Genomic DNA, 20,073 nt, shown 5'->3' on the forward strand with positions numbered 1-20,073 from the left:
CTACTTTAATTTTTTTAATTTTATACGCAGACCTCCAAGAGGTATGCACATGTAAAACCTCTGTCCAAATTTGTTGTGCGACACATACGTGCCGGACTTGTCCAGCCGTCCACGCCTTTTGACTCTCCTAGTCAGAATCTCTGGTATCAGTGCATGCTTGCTGAAGTGGAGTCCTGGCAGTAGCTCTCGATTCCAGAATTCTTAATTGAAGTTTATTCTCTCTTCATAGAGGTATGGCGGGTCTTCTGGCGTGTCTCCCTCGGTCCAGATGACAAGGTCGCACCAGTTATGGCCCGTAACTGCCATGTGCCCTTGAATTTGGTAAATGTAGGCATGGTGCCGCTTCATCTTCACACCTTTTTCAGTTAGCCTGCAGCAGAAGTTTTTTCTAGGCACGCTTCTTCGCATACCATACCTTTTTTGGAGAAGGGGCATTTAACCTCAAAAAGCTGTTCTTCTTCGTCTAAAACAACAATCCTGTCTGGTGAAGCAGCTATGAAAGGGTACTGGTTATGGACATGAAGGCCAGTTTCGTGCCCTGCTACACTCAAATCTTTAGCGTGCTGCAGCTTTGCATAGGCCTCCACAGCATCTGCCTCGTGCTCTCTGCCATATGAAACCGCTTCAGGTGTGGCTCCATTACAAGGGTACCGCAGTCCCTTTAGCAAACCACCTCGCTTGGTACAACGGCAGATCTTTTTAAAGAGCGATGATGTTAGCCGGCCAGCCCGAGTTGCATGCCACTTCTTGTTGGCTGCTTGGCCGACCGTTTCTTGGGATATCTCATTCTTCTCTTCTCGGCTTAGTGGCTTGAGTGTCTGCATATACGAATGCACCTCAGTCGCTGAAGACTCGCTCCAGAGGTCGTCGCTGTCTTCTATAGCCTTTTTGTTACATGGTGGCCTTGTCTTGGCTTTGTCGGTGGGACACAATTACTAGAGTGCTTGCAGGTCTAGACAGGTGGATGCTAGTTTTTTTCTGAGAGACTCAATGTCGTGGGACAAGGGAGTGGTGTAATGGGGCAGGGGTCATAATCGCGCTTCCTCTTCCCACGTGGGGGCTTATTGATACAGTACTTTTGGAATTTTATTTAGACCAAAGGCTTCCTTGTAGCTGGCTTTTTTGCTGCAAGTCAAAGAAAAATAGGCTACTTCACCTATGCCACCAAATTAATTACAAACATGACTGTTCAATATATGAGAAACGAGTTTATTGTGTCCCCTATGTTTTGTACTGAGTAAACAATGTAACACTGTTAAATAAATTGTCATGACTGTATAAATAATCACGTAACTGTGCCGAGACTTCCTTTAGTTGTACATTTTGTGAAGTAAACAATGACATGTGAACTCATGAAACAGTGTGCTTTGTAGCAGTGGTCTACCGGTTTCAGCATCCACCTTATATACGGAACACCTTGGGGTCCAATCTCCAGTGTTGCCATTCGTGCATGAATGAGACCAAGTTACCCCCTCCCCTTTTCTGGTGCTCAGTTTCCCTGAGGTGAAATGCATCTAAAAATGGTCTTTGACCGCACATTGAGTTAACCAGTTTACGTGCACAGTTTAGCCAAGCTGCCCTTGTGCCATTGAAATTTATCGTGACCATAATATACATGCACTAAGAATTTTATAGCTACGAACCTAGTCGAAACAAAAGGCTCTTAGTGTACAGCAAGAACAGGAACGTCACATTATTGGAGATGCGAGTAGGTGGAGTGGGTGCTATACCTTCATCAGGGACTATATCCACTTGCAGAGTACGTCCGTGCAAGACGGTGCATCCTCTGCCCTCGCAGCAGCCCTGAACAGCAGCACTGTCACATGTTGGCAGGTTTCGCTCAGTCTACAAGACCAAAGAAACGCAATATTCACTTTTGCGCACAAAATCTCCGGCCAGCCATGTAACTGCAACGCGTTTCTATCTAAACTAAGCACGCGTTTTGCAACAGCGAGACTTGCACGTAATAAAGACCGCGACGAGATACAAGGCGCCAAAGACGAAGCCTCTGAAGAGGAAAGTAATGCGCGTATCCAGCAAGTTTCGAAACGGGTGCTCTTGCTATATTTCGCGCCTGCTGCCAGGTGCACACAACTCGGTCGTTGAAGAAGAGCTTTGCCATCAACGCACGCGCGTATTCTGTAAAAGCCGAATGAAATGTACCAGTCTAAACATTCACCATAGATGCTTCAATGTCAGGCTCTGCTATCTGAACAGCGGTAGCGCGGGTGAGCTCAACGCGCAACCTCGCGTACATCCGCGCATTCTCTCCTGCGGCCCGTAAGCGCGCAAAGCAACGCTCTTCCCTATCAGCACGAGCAGTGTTTGAGATAGTACAACGGGTCGTTTTCTGATCAGTAAAATGTGCCCAGCGGCAAAAGGTGTTGTACGAATTTAGCAAAAACTACATTAATGAAACTCCGGTCAGTGAACGCCAGGAGAGAAAGTCCATGTGTCCCGTCGCCCCTAGCCGTCGGCCGGAATCTCTTGAGACACAGCAGCTGCAAGGGCTTGACTGATGACGTCCTGCTGGACGTTTGGGTCCGGGCTGCGGAGCAAAGCCTCCCAGGATTCTAGAGTGCGCGAGCTATAAAACTTAGCTGGACATATCCACACTATGTGGACCAAACTTGCTGCCTCGTCGCAATTTTGCACTGTGATATGAAGACATCAGGATAACACTTGCTGTAGAGTACTGGGTTGGGAAAACCCCCGTCTGTAATTTCCTCCACATAACCTCACCTTTCTTATTCAACGTCCTGTCCACTGGCGGATAACTTGTCGATTTAGTCTATAGTATAGTGCGATTTCCTCGTATGCGCGCATATCCTCTCTGCTGTTCATAGCTTCGGTGACTTGGGAGGTTCCAGGGGTCGACCGGAAAGTGAGACCTCAGGCGACCGAATCAACCTCCTCGTTTTCTCTAAGTCCTTAGAGAGCTGATGCCCAAAAGAGCAGAACCAGTCCTCTGGGTCCTCCTTCTCTGTCTATTATACGGGTGGCAATCTCCGTCACCCTCCCCGATTCTTTTTTTTTCTTAGAGCGTTTTCTGAGTCTCTGGTGACCGCCTTGACCAGCCCTTGGCTGACGGCCAAGGCTATGGCCCCTTTCTCAGCTTCTACGGTCTCGAAGCCGCAGACTCTGCAGCACGCCACCGGGTTTTCATTTCCCCTAACTGCCACGGCCGCGTGTGTTGCTTTGCTCTCGTAAACTGTAGCGTTCATATATAGGACACCCTGTCGACCTTTATAACTAGCTTGTAATCCATATGCCTTGTCTTTGCGTCTACCTTCCTGAAAGGCAGATGATGCATGTTTCTGGGCAGCGGAGGGATTTTATTCTTGTCCCTGATTTGTCGCGGTATGTCTCTTGAACGCACATGCTCCTGCTCGGGCTCGTAGCCGCATCTCTCTAAAATTTTAGTCCCCTTTTTAGATCCGAGTAGTATTTGATGCTGGTAGCTCCGCGAGAGTGCTCGAGACCCCTAGCTTCAGTGGACGTGTTCAGGGGTAGTCCGAGCGGGACTATTTTTGAACTGTTCAATTTCAGGCTTGCAGTGAAAAAGCATAACCTAAGTAAGTGCAGGCAAAAGGCCAATATTATGTAGATTCCGGTACGATTTTTTTTTTTTTGGGGGGGGGGGGGTGGTGCTGAAAAGACCCCGTGCTACTTGGCTTCGCTCTCTGCCTGCGCAACCTGCATGCGAAAAAGAAAGTGCAGATGCGTAGCCTCTGAAAGAAAAATGCACATTTTAAATTCAGTATGCAATCACTCGCTCTACAGTGAAACACTCTATTATGGGCCCCCATATCCCGAGTAGTCCTAAAATGAAGTGAGCAAAGAAACAGTAGAGGCCGAGGCATGTTTGAAAACCCTGTCCCAGTAGCTAGAGCTTGATCTGGCACCATGATAATAAGTCACAGATCCACAACAGCGGACGAAACAGGGGGGGGGGGGGGAGGGGGGGTTGTCTTGTAGTAACAATTGCAGTGGTATAGTAACAGTTGGGGGTCAGTGGCGCAGGAGCAACCGAAGTCATAGTGCATTACATACAATGCCGCTTAAGTAACCTATGCTTAGCAAAAACAGCTTAAAAGTGGGCATGTCCACCGTTTCCTAAAATGTATGTAGTGTAATTGAGAGGTGACGGTGCTTTTGAGAATGTTAAAAGTTCTTTAAAATGAAATAAGTGGCTCATTTTCAATCAAAAAAGCCATGTTAAGAATGAAAGCTTGAAAACCTCACTAGAATGCTGTCATCATGACCGATAAAACAGGCGTTAAAGTAATGTAGGCATGTACGTCCTAAATAAGAACACGTATCAAAACTTATCACAGGTAGGCAGGTCCATGTCACAAGACCAGGTCACAGGTAGACAAGTTTCAAAGTAAGATAGGAGTCTGACGTGTAGACCAACCTTTAGGCTGCAAAGGTTCATCCCTTTCCAAACCACGCCAATTCTTTGTTGCTAAAATACCTTCTATTATCTCCTATACCAGAACTCATTTATACCCCAACATGTGAATAGCTCAATACTTATAAGCAAATGCCTTCAGTTCCTTGACGGTTTAACAACCCCTTAAACATTTTAGTGCTCCTTCGTCACCAAATCAAGTGACATTTTGCTTAAACAGCCGATACCCGAATATTGCCATAGCAGTGCCTTACAATACCCCAGTATTCAAAATTTTTGTCCAAGAAAGCTGCACTTGCTGTGAGCAAACATTGCTCGCAACAACCGTCATCATTCATACCACACCCCAGGCAAGGCGTCCCACCTAACTAGAACATTCGGGAGCGCTGTTTTCAGGGAGGGTCCATACCAAGAGGACGTCATACGATCGTGCTCGTTCCTGCTAGGAGGCGTGCGCGATGCAACCTGCGCCGTGCAGTCACCAGCACATCCCTTCAGAGCGAGACCGGTGCCTATCTTCTACAAGTTCTACTTTTAACTTCCTTCATTTGTTTACTCTTCGCTCGCAAGTGATGCGCGATGGTCTCATCATGCGAGACGCGGGCGTCAACACATCACGACTTCCATTTCAGAACATTGGTACCAGGAAGCAAGGGAAAGGGTGATATCTTTTCAGGAACAGAAGAAAGTTTCTGAGCTCAGTCTAGTTAAGCTGGATGCTGTATTCGCTCAAAGAAGCGCCTACCAGCGACCTCTCTGAGAGTTTCTCACTCGTAACTGTTGTTTGACTTTATAGAGTAGTCGCAATCAACTCACTGTCAAACTTCAATAGCTGCGTTTTCGCTTGCGTCACTCTCAGATTTGCTGCTGCCTAGCTGGATGTTTTCTTAGAAAGTGCGCAGTTTTTTTTTTTCTTTGCCGGGCTCTCGGTCACAAGGAAAGAAAAAAAAATGACGAATTTATAGCAACACCTTTTGTAGCGATCGCTACACTACGCAACCTCCTCGACCCTTCACCGTGGCACCACTTGAGCTTCGTGGCGGCGCCGTTGGTCACGTGGTTGGTAACGTTCGGATGATCATGTTTTGCCCCTGTTGTTCACGTGGATTGGTCACGTGGTGCAGAGCAGCTGCAACAGCTACAACAGCTGTGCGAATGCGCCGTATCAAGTGGAACGAAGATGAAGAAGGAACGCCCAGCGAAACGGAGTGACGAAAGACAGGGTTTGCAATTCGACTGAGCTAGTTCCACTTGGCCAGATGTGTCTAACGCGTTACTCCACGTTTGACGACAGCTAAAGCACAGCCATTTTTAATTTGACGAATTTTTTAAAGAAATATACGGAAAACAAACACGAGCATGGCGGCATCTGGAAGCACCCCCCGCTTCAAATGGGACGCTCCTATCTTCCATCCATCCATACAGCTCCCTAGAGGCGGGCGTAGCGAGTGGTTTGTTAGATCTGACCAAGCGCGTAGTCCCGTCTACGTTTGTTTAATCATTTCGTTCATACTTCACTGTGCATACCTACACGTGTTGAAATCTATCACTTTACAGTGTTTTTTAGGTCTAAGTACAGCAAACAAGTTTTTTTTCACGAGCACTAAATTTTACAAATCGAACGTTGCAGTATGCAAGCTTCTTAGCACTGCAAGGTCGACAAGTGATGCTACACCCACGACACGTGGAACACACATGAGCAGGAAAGCAGCAGCACGCAAGAAGAAAACATACCTGCGGGCTGGTGCCTTTTGAAGCTTACGATATTGGGATCAAGAACCGGAAAATACGATGCAGTTTCTTCGGTAAGATACTCACTAAAGTTTAGCCCTTACAGATGACGTCAGAATAAACGCTGGAGCTAATTAACATTTGTTTGTATCCTGCTTATGCTTGTTTCTGAAGCTTGCCCGTAGGAGCGCGCAGTGTGGAGGTGATCAGTAGAATTTCAAAAGGTCCTTTGTTTCTTCAAGGAAGGTTTACGAACCCTTCCTCTAGGGTAGTTCGGCTTGGAAGATGGACAGGAGGCCAGCTTGTTGGTGATGACAGGAGAGCATATGTTTAGAGCATACATATACAGGGAGTTAAACTGGAAAAAGCAGAACTGAATTTAGAAAAGAACAAACTTTGCGCTACTCTTCTCATCGACCCGGCAGGTTAGAACCTAAGTAGCATCACGTTACATGCGAAGCATGGAGCCCCAGCTCAGACTGGACTCCATCCGTTCACATGCGCTTTTAAGCACTTAATTAACAAAGGACTAAGGGCGGTCATTTTCAGTGGCCCGCCCTGAGCATCAATTCTCCAATCAACAATAACATGCGAGATATGGACTACCCCGTGGGTTGGGCTTAGCCTCGAAACCAGGGTCCCGTTAACGACACAGACTAAATCAAAAACAAATACGCCATCACTCTCTCTCAAGTGAGAGTATCCACACGCTCTCCCTTCGGAGCTAATCCGACTTGCCTCAGGCACACCGCCACCCATCATCTGTCTGCGCCGCCCGTCAGCAACAGAAGAGGGAGCGAAAGGGCCACGAACCTGCCGCACTACCGACGGCGGGACACAGCTAATAAGCATGAAGAGGTTTGTCTGCCGCTCCGGAAAACCAGATAAGGATCGTCCCTGTTCTCCCACGGTGGCCCTGGTGAGTACTGCCTGTCCGCCATGACAGGTGTCCGTCACGGCCCTCCTGGAAATACGTTTTTGTTCACGGGGCACGGCGGGACGCTGCGGGTGCCTCGCCGACGATAGCCCACGTCGTCAAGAGGGGGGGGGGAGCGAGTTCCGTGTGTGCCGGCGTCCTGCTTCCTGCAAAGGTACGCAGCTGGAAAAGAGCGGCGGCCTTACGTGATCTATGCTGATGCTGCTGCTCACAGCCCTGGCGAACAGCCGGACTTTCGGTGCTGTCATGCGGGAAAGAACGTCACTGGGATAAGTTTTCTCGCATACGCTTCACCTCTAGCCATGGAAATCAACGTTCTGCCATATGCTCTGCGTCTATTTTGTGCGTGCCCAAAATCTGTTGGATGTCATACATGATGAAAAATCAACTGCTTACGCAGATATATTATTTTGTGTATTCGCGTCTTTTATTTTTTTAATACGAATATCTCTCAAAAGCATTGGCTATCTTCTCAACGTTTAGATTTTTAAAAATGACTAAGAAAAGTTCTATCGACTTCTTTTTAACGCAGCAGCCTCGTGGGCCCCGTTCCGCAGAAAAGCATGTTCTGTGGTCGGCGCCCTCTACCGAGAGTGAAATACCCACGAATAAATACCAGAAAAGAAAGAATTTTGAGCCACCTAGGTGGCAGGTGGAGCACCTAGGGCACGGGACCTTGTGACATCATCACAGCCTGCACACCGGATCGTGAGCAAACAGCCCACCATGGCAACTGGAAGTTCAATTTATGATTGGTCGCTAGAGGTTGCTAGAGAAGAGTACGCTGGGTCTCACAAGCCCCTGTGTTGGCAGAACCTGTCATCTCAGGGCAGGGGATCGCTTAATAGCCCCACATTTGCGCCAGAGTGGTATTTCGAGGGATCTATGAATATTTCGTAGGGAATGACCAATTTCTGTTCTTAATGCCTTTAACGCTAACAAACCTTACTCTTAAAGCGGAGATTAGTGCCCTTTCTAGCTTTTTTGAAGATGTCCCATGTGCCCTCAAAGTGTAACGCCAGGTCTAAGGTAAAAAATACCAGTGGGGTCCGACACAGGATTACTTGTCACTCCTGCAGGGGCCGATGTATAGCCTGGTGCGCCTACCTGACCTCGCCACCGCGAGATCGTCAATTCTTATAACATAATCCAGTGCATCTCTCAAAAGCGGCGAATGCTCTACCGAAAGACCATCTAGCAATATATACTCCTAATGACTTCTGGAGTAGCGCCACACAGCGGATTACTGAACTGATCACTCTTCCGTGGCATGGGAGGTGGCATGAACAAAAATGGGTGTGGTTTACCTCTGGTTAAACCTGGAGTGACGCGATAGCTACAGCTGTCCGAGTGGAACTCGCTCAGTCGAATTGCAAAGACAGTCCTTCGCCGCCGCGTTTCGTTTGGCGTTCCTTCTTCATCTTCGTCCCTGGACGTGGATTCACTCTCTCCCCCTCTCCCTCTCTGCACTCCTCCCCCACTCGGTTTCGCCGGCGCGCCGCGCCGCCGGCAGCTGCCACGGTGGCTATCACGCCGCCACGCTGAAGGCTCGAAACGCTAGCGTAATGTAGGAGCGCGGCGCGCACTCCAGCTGCATGCTCTGACGTCACTCTGCGCATGCGCACAACTGACGAGACGGGCGGTGTCTGCTCCGCCGTCGGCGCAACGGCGAAGTGCGCGGGGCACAAACCAGCTGCGGGCTATGACGTCACTCCGCGCATGCGCACAGCTGGCGGAGCTGTGGTGCCACGGCTCAACGCGCAGCCACGGTGACCTCGCGAAGTGGCTGGCGTATTGTAGCTATCACTACAAAATGGGGTTCAGAAACCCTGTGTTATGTTCCAGACATTGCAGCATGCGCGAGAGGCCCATATACCACCCATATGATTTCAGATACCGATGCTGTCAGTGGACTTCAGGTTTTGGACGTTTATCACCGTTCTCAAGCTCAGAGATTTTCTGCATCTACCGAGATCTCAATATCCGAGCTTAAGAGCGTCAAAGGCCAGGTCCACACCCTCTAGGAGGCACCGGTCCTGGTGTTCAGCGACACCTACTTTAAGGGCCATCTTCCTGTTCACAGCGATCAGCTCGTGCGCCGAAACACCAGGCTCCAAACTGTATTTTGGCCCTTTCTGAAGAAGCCGCTGGACCTTGTCGGGCAAAAAGACATCCCACAGGACTGTTACGTTACTCTTCGCGACATGCCGAGCAAGAAGGTACGCTTTCTGCATCCGCAAGGGACTCGTGCCCCAAGAAGTAAGTGCTCTCTTCGGCCCTGTCAAACCTTTGTGGGGACATGTGAAAAGAATTTGCAAGTTATTGCGCTCAGAACTTTGGCGACAAGTTCGTCTGTACCAAGACTGGCTTCGCATGAAGTGCTACCTTGTTCACCCCGAGTGGCTGGCCGCGAGGAAGCTTTCTGCTTTGTGGAGAACAGCAGCTCAACTCACAGAAGTCCATTGGAGAGGCATGTTGAACCAGCTACTTTTGTGCCTGGGGAAGAAGTCGACACCGGAAAAGAAGAGTAACGTAACAGTCCTGGGGGATGTCTTTTTGCCCGACAAGGTCAAGCAGCTTCTTCAGAAAGGGCCAAAATACAGTTTGGAGCCTGGTGTTTCGGCGCACGAGCTGATCGCTGTGAACAGGAAGATAGCCCTTAAAGTAGGCGTCGCTGAACACCAGGACCGGTGCCTCCTAGAGGGTGTGGACTGCTTAAAAAACTGCTTCTGACTGCGCTAGAGCACAGGGTGACAGAATGTTAAACGGTGTAGTGACCTTCTTTGGGCAGAACCGCCTTAAGCTGGTTCAGGCTGACAAAGAGACTGGTTTCGTTGTTCTGCCAGAGGATCTGTACGATCAGAAGGCGTACGCGGCAATCAATAAGAACTTTGTACAGGTGAAAAAAAGTGCTGTCAGAGTTAAAACAAAATTCAGCAACTTCTGCAAGGATTTAAATTTAGATTCTCTCGCTAAAGATATAAAAAACTGCCGAGGTAATAGCCTAAATGCTTTCTTTACTGCCAAAACTCATAAACCCGATGTACCTTTCCGGACTATCGTGAGTGAAGAAGGTTCTTAGCAAAAGAACGTCAGTACTTTCTTGCAAAAGCAACTTAAATTACTACGGATGGACGATCCCTTCTTCACAAAAAATTCGACAGCTGTAGTTGAATACTTACAGAGTACCGAGGATACTGGTTTTGGTTTTTCCATAGACGTACAAGATTTGTTTTATTCGATTCCTCAAGACCAGCTCTTGGCGGCAGTAAAGGAATGCGTAGAAGCAAACGGTGACGTTCCTTTCCAAAATTCTTCAGGTTTGTCGGTTGACAACTTTATCGCATTATTGCAGTTTTATCTTAGTTCTACTTTTATAAGTTTTGACAACCTGCCTTTTTTGCAGCGCAAGGGTGTGTGCATAGGTTCCTGTGTGGCCCCCATCCTTTGCGATATTTTCTTAGCGAAAGTTGACCAGTTAGCGCTTCGTGTCTCGTCCTTGTCTTTTCAAAGTGGTTTGCATGCTCTGGGGCTATTTTCTTCAAATCAAGTATGCACCAACTCACCCAAAAAGAAGTGGTAATGCACTTATTGGATATACCGGGTACTGTTTCAAGCCGAGGAGCTGCCTTTCAGTTGTCCGGTATTAATGGTTGTAAATTAATTTTCTTTCTTATTAACGGCGTCAAATCCGGATGAAGAGCGTGATAGCACTCGAGCATCCGCCTCGCATGCGGAAGGTGCGGGGTTCGATCCCCAGCGCCTCCGGGTACCCACCGCTCATACAATAGACAAAAGCTTTCCCATGCATGGTTCTCGGCTTCTTTAAGGTGAAATGCTTTGCAAATAGGTCTTTGAACCCACCTTTAGTAGAAAAAAGGGCAATAAATGGGCTTCTACCGCAAAATGCGAGGTGCTACTATCCCTGCAGAAAGAATTCCATTTGCGTAATAAAGGGGGCCGGTATAGGCACATTTCTTCTTTGGAAACGACGGAATCGTGTGCCGTGATAAGAGGTCTCCGCGTTCACATGCTGCTCGCGAACAGAGTTTTCCAGGGTGTCGAAACTGACCGGTCTTGAGTATGTGCCCCACATGACCGCGTGCAAGAAGCTGGACATGCTCCAGACATATCCCAGCTGACACCAACAAATGGAATGTTCCCCAAAGAAACCCTTTCGCGCACAACGCCCACCAGATTCCCTAACTTGTAACAACTCACTTCTTGATTGTTTCCATAGGTTCCTGTGCGCGCAACATCCATTCGTACATCCACACATTTGTTCGGATCAGATGTATAACGCCGGGAGCTACTCGAGTATACGTGTTTATACCGGGGAGTGACTTTCCTGGCATTATTCGGGACTTTGAAGCCTAAGCCCAAATGTGGGATTGCTAAGCTTCTCCAGCACATCGGCACCGGCCCGGCGTCCGTCGCCGTGTTCGGCCTGATCGGAGATCAGCTACTCAGCTACGGCTTCGACGATGGATGTGGACCACACCCACGGCTACGACTCCGTGTCTGGAGGAACTCTAAAGTGCTCCGAGCATCAGCAGAGAAGGCGAGACGAACTTTGATAATTCACAGCCAGAATCTGGATGTAAGACGATATACCTCAGGGCAGGACACCGTGCACAAGGGCATCCGACTCTGGAGGCGTACGACGATGACCAGAAATCATCGGCGGCGGATTCCACGAGCCGCAAAAGGCCCACTAGACTTCCTGACCTTGACAAATATGAATTTAAACTGATTATCAAGCCCAAGAACCGTTTGGGCCTAAAATTGAGCGGCGGGATAGTACGCCTACATGTCCTAATGTTCTAAAATTTGTCATGTGGCCAGACGCAACGCGCCAAACCATACATCAAAATTATTGAAGAGCAAAACATCATTATCGATGCCAACTTCCTATTTCAAACGCGTATGGAGCCGTTAACGAGGTCGCGGCGATTGAAACAGTTTCACCTCGGGGCGATAAAACTGCAAGCAGATTTATTCAAGTTGTGGATACCACATCGGCTGAAGAAACAGCTATCCCCGTAGCGATATCTAAGAACAGCGAGGCAACTGTTATGTCCGACTCACAGACAGTGGTACGCAATTACATCATGGGTCACGTTGCGCCCCATGTTGGGAAATTTTGGAAAGGTCTAATCCTTCGAACGTCCAGATCTTCTGGTCGCCAGGCCACCTCTTAACGACGGGCAATGAGGCGGCCAACACAGCTGCTCGAGCTCTCCTCCGAGCCTCTGGCATGCAGCCTCTCTCTGTCACAGTTGACTCCTCACCCTTACTAAGCTGCGCAGAAATTATGGAGTACAGTAAGATAATTAGAACGAAATATCCTCTTCCTCACAAAACTCTTAGCAAATTTGAAGAGCACATATTCAGGCGACTACAAACAAATAATATGCCCAACCTCTACTTAATGAGTATCCAGACAAAACCGATTCGTCCTGCCTATTCTGTGGAGCAGTTGGCACACTCTTGCACACAGTCTGAAAATATCAAGAAAACCCTGGCTGGGACGGCAATCCCCATCCGACATATGAGCGCTGGGAGGCAACCCTTCATGGCCGCAGTCCGCTCGACCAGAAATCTTTGGTTGAGGGGGGCTTGATTATGATGGCGAGCAATGGGTTCTCCTACTGAGCCCAACCAGTATTTATGCTATTAATAAATGTTTTTCTTCCTTTTCTTCGCTTGCCGTTGCTTAAATGACGTAGCCCGTGGAAGATGAAGCCATGCGGTAGATACAAGCGTATGATTCCACTTGCGTGACTGCACCCCCTTTCACGCCGCAACAGCGGACTGGCACCAATCCAATGTTGGCGTAGCACAACTGCCTGCTCAGAACGCCAGATGATGTTTATCGGCGCTCAGCTCATCTCCGGACAGAAACTGCAGTGACTGTGCGAAGAAGCAGCATTATCCCTCAAACACTGCCCTCTGATTGCGATAGCAAGTAGGGTAGCTTGCAAGCCGACGCGACAAAGACATGCTTTAAAATCTTTGGTGAGCTTTTTGCTTCCCCACGCCCTCTTTCTGTTGTAACGATGGGCGTGACGACCAGAATGGCATAAAATCGAAACGGAGAACTTCAAAATAACTCCTCTGGATGGCGCTTTCTTTGACCGGTTGATGAAACGAGCGAGTGTTTCGATGTCTACCCGCGGAGTCGGCTCTGCCGCCGCCAAAGGCACCGCAGAAAGCCTCGCCAGCATCTAAGACCATATTTATTATTTAACGTGATCACCACCTAAGCCTAACAACGTCCAGTGCAGAACAAAGGCCCCTTCAATCATCCCTCCAAATAACTCTATCCTGCGCCAGTTACGGGAACCTTATCACCGCAAACTTGCTAATCTTACCTGCCTACGAGGCTCTGAGATTATCCGTGCTACGCCTGCCTTCTTTTAAAATCCAATCCCTTATGCTTAACGACCATCAGTTATTTTCCCTTCGCATTGCGTGCCCTGCCGAAGCCCAATCCCTCTTTTTGATTTCCACTACGGTATCAATATATATAGAGAGAAATTCTTTCATGGAAAATCAAAGAATTTAGCCGACGTTTAAAAATCGCTGGCATGCTACTCTGCATGAGGAAGAGAATTTAGGAGATAAAGAAGGAAGGAGAGTGGTGCGGAAAAGTTCAAATGAAAGAGAAAATGGCGAGAACATAAAATTCGGTCATTAAGTGCGTACTAAGGTGCATCGGTGAGAAATAATGTAGCATAGTAAATGATGAAGTCCATAGTACGACAAATAGCCCAACAAAGTTCACTGCGTTAAGAACACATGAGCGTAGTATGTAAGGTGAAATTAGAGTTTGTCAAGATCTCCTATGTCCTTTAAATAGGAAAACAAAACGTTCATTGTATGTCTCTGTTGCCTAGGGTAGGCTAAGAGACCTAGAACACCGCCCATAGTTAGAAGCACTGGGGAGAGCTTCTCTATGCAATGTCCACAGTTCGCACACTAGTCATCATATGCATGGCACTCAAGCAGGATTTGTTCCACAGTTTCGAACGAGCCGCAGATGTCATAAAGCGGACTGTTCATTTCACCGAAACGGTATCCCAAGCCGTTTGTAAATGCAGCGTTCAGGTGATGTCGGTGATAATGTGTTTCCAGGTGGCGAAGAACTCCGGGCCGGAATCTTGATATCAGATGTGGGTCGACAGAGTATAGAAATTGGTAGCGATTTGTCGGCAAGCTCCAGAGCCGATGCGTTTCTTCTGAAGCAAATCTTTTAGCCATTTGGGACGCATCACATTTCGTGAAGAAAGTCCAAATCTATCTCCGATATTGGTGGTCTTTACGGGCCGCTTCATCTGGTTTTTCATTGCCCAGAATGCCACAGTAGGCTGGTATCCACTGAAATGTTACGCAGTGGCCTGCGGCAATAGCCAAATGAGGCATATAACTAATGTCAAGGAAAACGAGCTTATGGTTGGTTTTTTTCGGCAGGTTGGACAGGATGTGCAGAGATACTTTGGAGTCTGTGCAGATAACCCATCCGCCGGGGTTTTGCTCAGGACGTAGGAAACAGCTTCTTTAATGCCGTGAAGCTCAGCTGCTGTAGAGGATGTTTTCAGCTGCAGCCGGTAAGAAAGTACATGGCTTGTTAAGGGCACAAAAATACCACAGGAAGAAGTTTCTTGAGTAGTTTAACCGTAGGTGAAGATGTGGGTATGCTGCGTATGTTCCTTGTTTAAGTAGGCGAGAGTAGCTTGCAGAAGCGCTGTCTGTGGCATGCGTCGCTTTACATGCACACCTGGAACAAACTTCTTCACCTTTAGAGGCGAGAATTCCCAGATGGGAAAGGTAAGAGGTAGTAGTTTCTGTGATTGTTTAATAGTAGGGAAGCGCAAGAGCTGCGCAGTTTGGCCAAGGCCAGAGTTACAGTGAGTTAGGAGGACACAGTGTAAGAAGTGCTTCTTCCCTTGCAGGGCATGGCGGAGCCTGGGTACGCTTAATTTCCTGAGAGGCAATCACATTTAACGGGTGACAGCCTGCTTCCGCTATTGTTCCTGATGAGAGGAACCCCTCGGGAGGCCAAGGCATATACGCACGCCGTTGTTCAACGTGGCCTCAAGAACTTCTTGCTTGTTAGAGGTAATCTTTGAAGCACCAGTAGACAGTAGCGCAATGTCGCTTCAACGTAGGCTTTTTCCGGCAGATCCATTAACCAGCAGTTCTTTCCCCACTGTATTCCCGCCATTAAGTTGAAAACTTGCAATGCTGCAGTCATCCTCGCGCGTATTTTTTATCTCAGGTGCCCACGAGAGATTACTGTCTACGACAACACCTAGGAATCGCTGAGATCGTACATAAGGTAGTGACCGTCCACCTAGGAGGAGCAGATATCGAATCATCGTTTTTTGTTTTGGTAAAAGCTATGGCAATACTTTTTTTCTGGCGAGAGACAAAGACCTTGGGAAGCCATGTACATCGAGATGTGCAGTAACGCTCTCTGAAGACGTTGCTGGTATTATAGCGCGAACGTGACGCTACATCATTGTCATACATCGGCGGACACCTCAACCGCGCCGTAAGGGAAGAGATAAAGGAGTGAGTGAAAGAAGAAATGAAGAAAGAGGTGCCATAGTGGAGGGCTCCGGAACAATTTCGACCACCTGGGGATCTTTAACGTGCACTGACATCGCACAGCACACGGGAGTCTTAGCGTTTTCCCTCCATAAAGACGCAGCCGCCGCGGTCGGGTTCGAACCCGGGAACTCCGGATGAGTAGCCAAGCGCCCTAACCACTGAGCCACCGCGGTGGGCCGGATATTATCTGCATAAATCGTTATATGTACTCCTCGCCGAAGGTTTCTTGTTAGGTGTATATGGGCAATATTTAACAGGAGAGGGCTGAGCACTGCTCCCTGCGGTACGCCCCTCTCCACTACGTGAATGAGTGTTGGGCCGCATTAACACCTCTTCTTGGGCTAGTTGGTGCCTTCTTGAATTGTTGAAAAAATAGCGCCAAACTATGCAAACCACAAGAAAGAAGACGATACAAAGCGACTGTGTCTCGTCTTCGTTCTTTCTTTTGGTTTGCATTGTCTGACGCTATTTTTTCAACAATTCAAGTATTGAACAGCTTATAGTGCTCATAAAAATTTGCAGTTCTTTTGAATAGTGTGCAATCTAATTGTATAGCTTTCCTCCGAGGCCAATACTGGCCAAGGCTCCCAGAATTGCATGGTAAAAAACAGTCAAAAGCGACCCTGATGTCAAGAAAAACGGGTTTCGGTATGCACCCAGCCGAAAGGTATGAGGACGATAACTTTATCAGTTGTAGTCCTATTTTGAAGGAGCCCATTCGTTACCCGAGGTTACTCCTTGAGGCTTTAGAGGAACCGAGTGATTCGTTTGCAGATAATTCGCTCCATAAGCTTACCTACGAAGCTCAGTGAGGCGATGGGCCGGAAGGACGCGTAACTAGTTGGCTGCTTACAAGGTTTCAAAACAGGCACAATTTTCGTCAGCTTCCATTCCGTGGGGACCTCACTAGTCATCCAGGAAGAATTGTAATATTCCAGCTGTCGAAGACGGGAATTATGAGGTAGCTTTGCGATGGCATCATGGCTCGCTTCATCATAACCCGGAGAGGTGCGTCTGTTTGATTCCGCGATAGCTGTGGATAGCTCTTCAATTGTGGAAGGCAGGTCCAAAGCTGTCACTGCCACCCGTGGTATGCCTGACTGACCTTCAGTGGCGAGTGTTGAAGACCCTTATCCCGCCGACAGTAGTCTGCAATATTGTTCTGAGACATCTTTTAGGGATTTATGTTCATGCAGAGAGGGAGCAGTGAAGGGGTGAAGCTGTTATAGTGGAATGCGCATGCCTTTAACTATCCGCCAAATTTTGCTTACTGGTTGGCGCACATCCAGCTTAGAACAAAACTCACGCCATCTTTGCCGACTGAGTTTATCCAGATAGCGCCGAATGTGGTGTTGTGCCCGTCGACAGGCACGAAGGTCTACAAGGTTTTTTTTTTTTTGTAAGCCAAGCTTTCCTTTCAGTTCTTGTAAGAGTAGCGCACAGATTTTAAATGCCTTATCATTTGAAGGGTGCTTATAAATATTTGCTGTAACTAGTGTACTTTCTCTGCGACAATAAGCCATTGTCGATAGCAATTCCTCATTCCTGGTTACGGCAGTAATTCCTCTGCTTGCATCGTCCTCGTAGGCGTCCCAGCCTGTAGATTTTGGGAGAAATTTCGTTTTACCTGTCTGCGAGCGGATAGCTAATATGAGGACTGAGTAGTGGTCATTTGCACATATTTCCAAATAGGTGCATAAGCCAAAGTTGTGCACAACTGGACTTGTTACACAGGTCACGTTGTTGCTGATTCAGGCCGCGGAGGTAGGTTATGCTGCTGTCACTTAGCGGCTGAATTCAATGTATTGAGAGAAGTTCTGCAAGCATGCCACTGGAGGAACAGCTGCCCCAAAATTCATTATGACCACTGAAGTCTCCACAAATAATATGCGGAGAGGGTGTCCTTGCTACCAAATTTTCAAGCATCTAAGCGTCGAATGGCTTGCCTGGCTCAAGGTACACCCCAATGAGAGTGTACTCTTCTCTGCCAATAACTATTACGGCGCACACGTGTGCTTTGTCACTGGGAGTGTCACTGGGAGGCGGGACATCCACAAAAGAGGCCAGGGTATCCTTGCTAAAGCCTATTACCAATCTGCTGACGTCATCTGCTCGTTGTGAATGGTTAAAATAGTATCCATGCAGTCTAAATTGTTCCTCAACGCGCGATTCAGAGGTTACTTAGAAGGAAAGTGGTACGCTCGCACGAGCTGCTAGAAACCGGAGAGTTTCGAGCGTAAACCCAGAGCGCTCCACTGAACAATGGTGCATGTGCGAAAGATGTTGTAAATAGTCAGCTGCAGTGAAGCTGTCGCTGCGGAAGCCATGATTATTGTTGTCTTGTATTACGCCCCTGCGGAGCGTAGGACGCCGACACCAACGGCTCCAATGCAAGTACAGCTTCTAATTCTGGGAGACCTCGCGATGACGGACTGGCATGGGCAAGAGCCTTCATGACGGCAGACAATATCGCAATCAGTAGGCATGTGATGTATTGTTCAGTGCATCTATTCCGCAGCCTTTCGCTCATCGTCCTGCCACGTTGCGGCGCCTTAGACTGAGAGCGAGAATGGCTGCTTTTCGGGTCTTGTGATGTGTGCTGCGGCAGCTTTAATGGAGAATAACCAATAGACTTCCCACGCTCCTTTTCGACCGCTGCTGCATATATGTTGTCAGCTGTTTTTTCACGTTGCCATGAAAGATTCTGGGAGAAATCCGACGTGTTCGTGAAAACTACGTCGGGGTTAGGTGGTGTACCATGGCGCTTGGGTGGTTTACCTTTTGCGTGCTCCACCGTGCAAGCAAGTGTACCATCTTTTTAAAACACTCTCCATATGAAGCAGGGTGTGGACCACCGCAGTTTGCGCATTTAGATTGCGCTGTAGAGGTGCATTCTTCGTGCGAATGCACCTCTACACTTTGCAGCGCACGGGGCCGGTACAATGTCGGATATGTTTCCATGTCTCGGGCATTTGTAGCATTGCATTGCTGCTCCACGTATTCACTTAAGGGGGAAGTACAGAACCCCAGCGTAATTTTTTGGATAGTGATGCATCTTTAGCGAATTGCAGAGAAACAACGTACCGCCTTGGCATCGCCACCGTCCGCAGTAGTGTAAGCGGTTAACCCCTTGCTGAGAGGGCGCCTCCGTCACGTAGATACTCCTGCAAATCCTCATTTTAGTAGGTGATAAGTACATCTTGAAATTTGCCATAACTGTCCGTGTAAGAGTACGGGAGTCGTTCCTATACAGCCACTCCAACAAGCTTAGTTACTCTGAGCAGACGGTTGGCGGCGGTCAGTCTCGATACTGAAACCATCAAGTTGCCGTCTTTGTTAAGGCGATGGCTGAGTAATTTTCATTAAGCCGACGCTACAACCGCCGAAGCCACGATATTAGGGTTTGCTTTCCATGGGCTTCCTCCTACAGCCGCTCACTTTTTCTTGTAGGACACAACCGTGAAGGATTCGTGGCTCACGTGTCCTGCATAGTCACCCAAAGGCTCGTCGCTGGCTTGATCGTCGCGTAGTCTTTTCTTCGCAGGGCCCTGGTCTGTAGCCATGACTACAGGGGTCACTTGACTTGCCGTTGCCGCTGCTGCCATCGGTACAGCATGAAGTTCAGGTGGCAGTGATGCTCCGTGTCGGCCTGGACAAGGCGCAGTGCGCCTACAAAGTCGCTTGACGTGCTTCTACCGGTGGTCATCGACCCCCAGGTATGTTCCCTAGCCTACTATGCTCTCTTCCACTCTCTTAGCATCACACCTGTAGTTTTTATCTCCATAGCTCGCTGCGTTGTTCTCAAATTAAGCTGAATCCTTTTCATTAGCCTCCACTTTTCTGCCGCATAGGTAAGCATCGATAATATACAGCTTTAAAATACTTCCACCTTGAGAAATGATGTTAAACTTCTCTTCATCATCTGAGAGTGCCTACCAAATCCGCCTCACCCCAATCTTAATATTCTAGTTATTTAAATCTGGAGGTCCGGATCTGCGCTCACTTCCTGCCCTAAACAGAGGCATTACCTTATCGCGTAGAGCACCTCACTACTAATCGGGAGCTGCTGTTTCGAGGCTGTTGAACGTTAGCTTTCTGCACATTAATGCTTACGCCCACCATTTTGCTCTGCCTGTAAAGGCCCTCGATCATGCTTTGCACTTCATAATCTTAGTTTCTCAGCAAGGCAATGTCATCCGCGAAATGCTAGTTGATTAGCGGCGTATTCTGAATTAACTTTTATACGATACTATTCCCACTCCAGCTCTCTAATTTTTGGTTATTGGTTTGCCTCTTCTCAAAATTCCGAGCCATGTAGCACGATTTCTGATCCTTGCTGACTGTCTTGCAGTTTTAGTCCCTTTCCAAACTTCCG

The 20,073-nt window shown here is 48.1% G+C and overlaps 1 pseudogene; it reads right to left on the reverse strand.

The window, feature by feature from the left end:
* LOC144109670 (uncharacterized) lies at positions 1–19,261 on the reverse strand (annotated as a pseudogene).
* Between the last annotated feature and the right edge of the window lie 812 nt (positions 19,262–20,073).

This window comes from Amblyomma americanum, chromosome 11 (assembly GCF_052857255.1).
Source record: "Amblyomma americanum isolate KBUSLIRL-KWMA chromosome 11, ASM5285725v1, whole genome shotgun sequence".
NCBI classification, from domain to species: domain Eukaryota; kingdom Metazoa; phylum Arthropoda; class Arachnida; order Ixodida; family Ixodidae; genus Amblyomma; species Amblyomma americanum.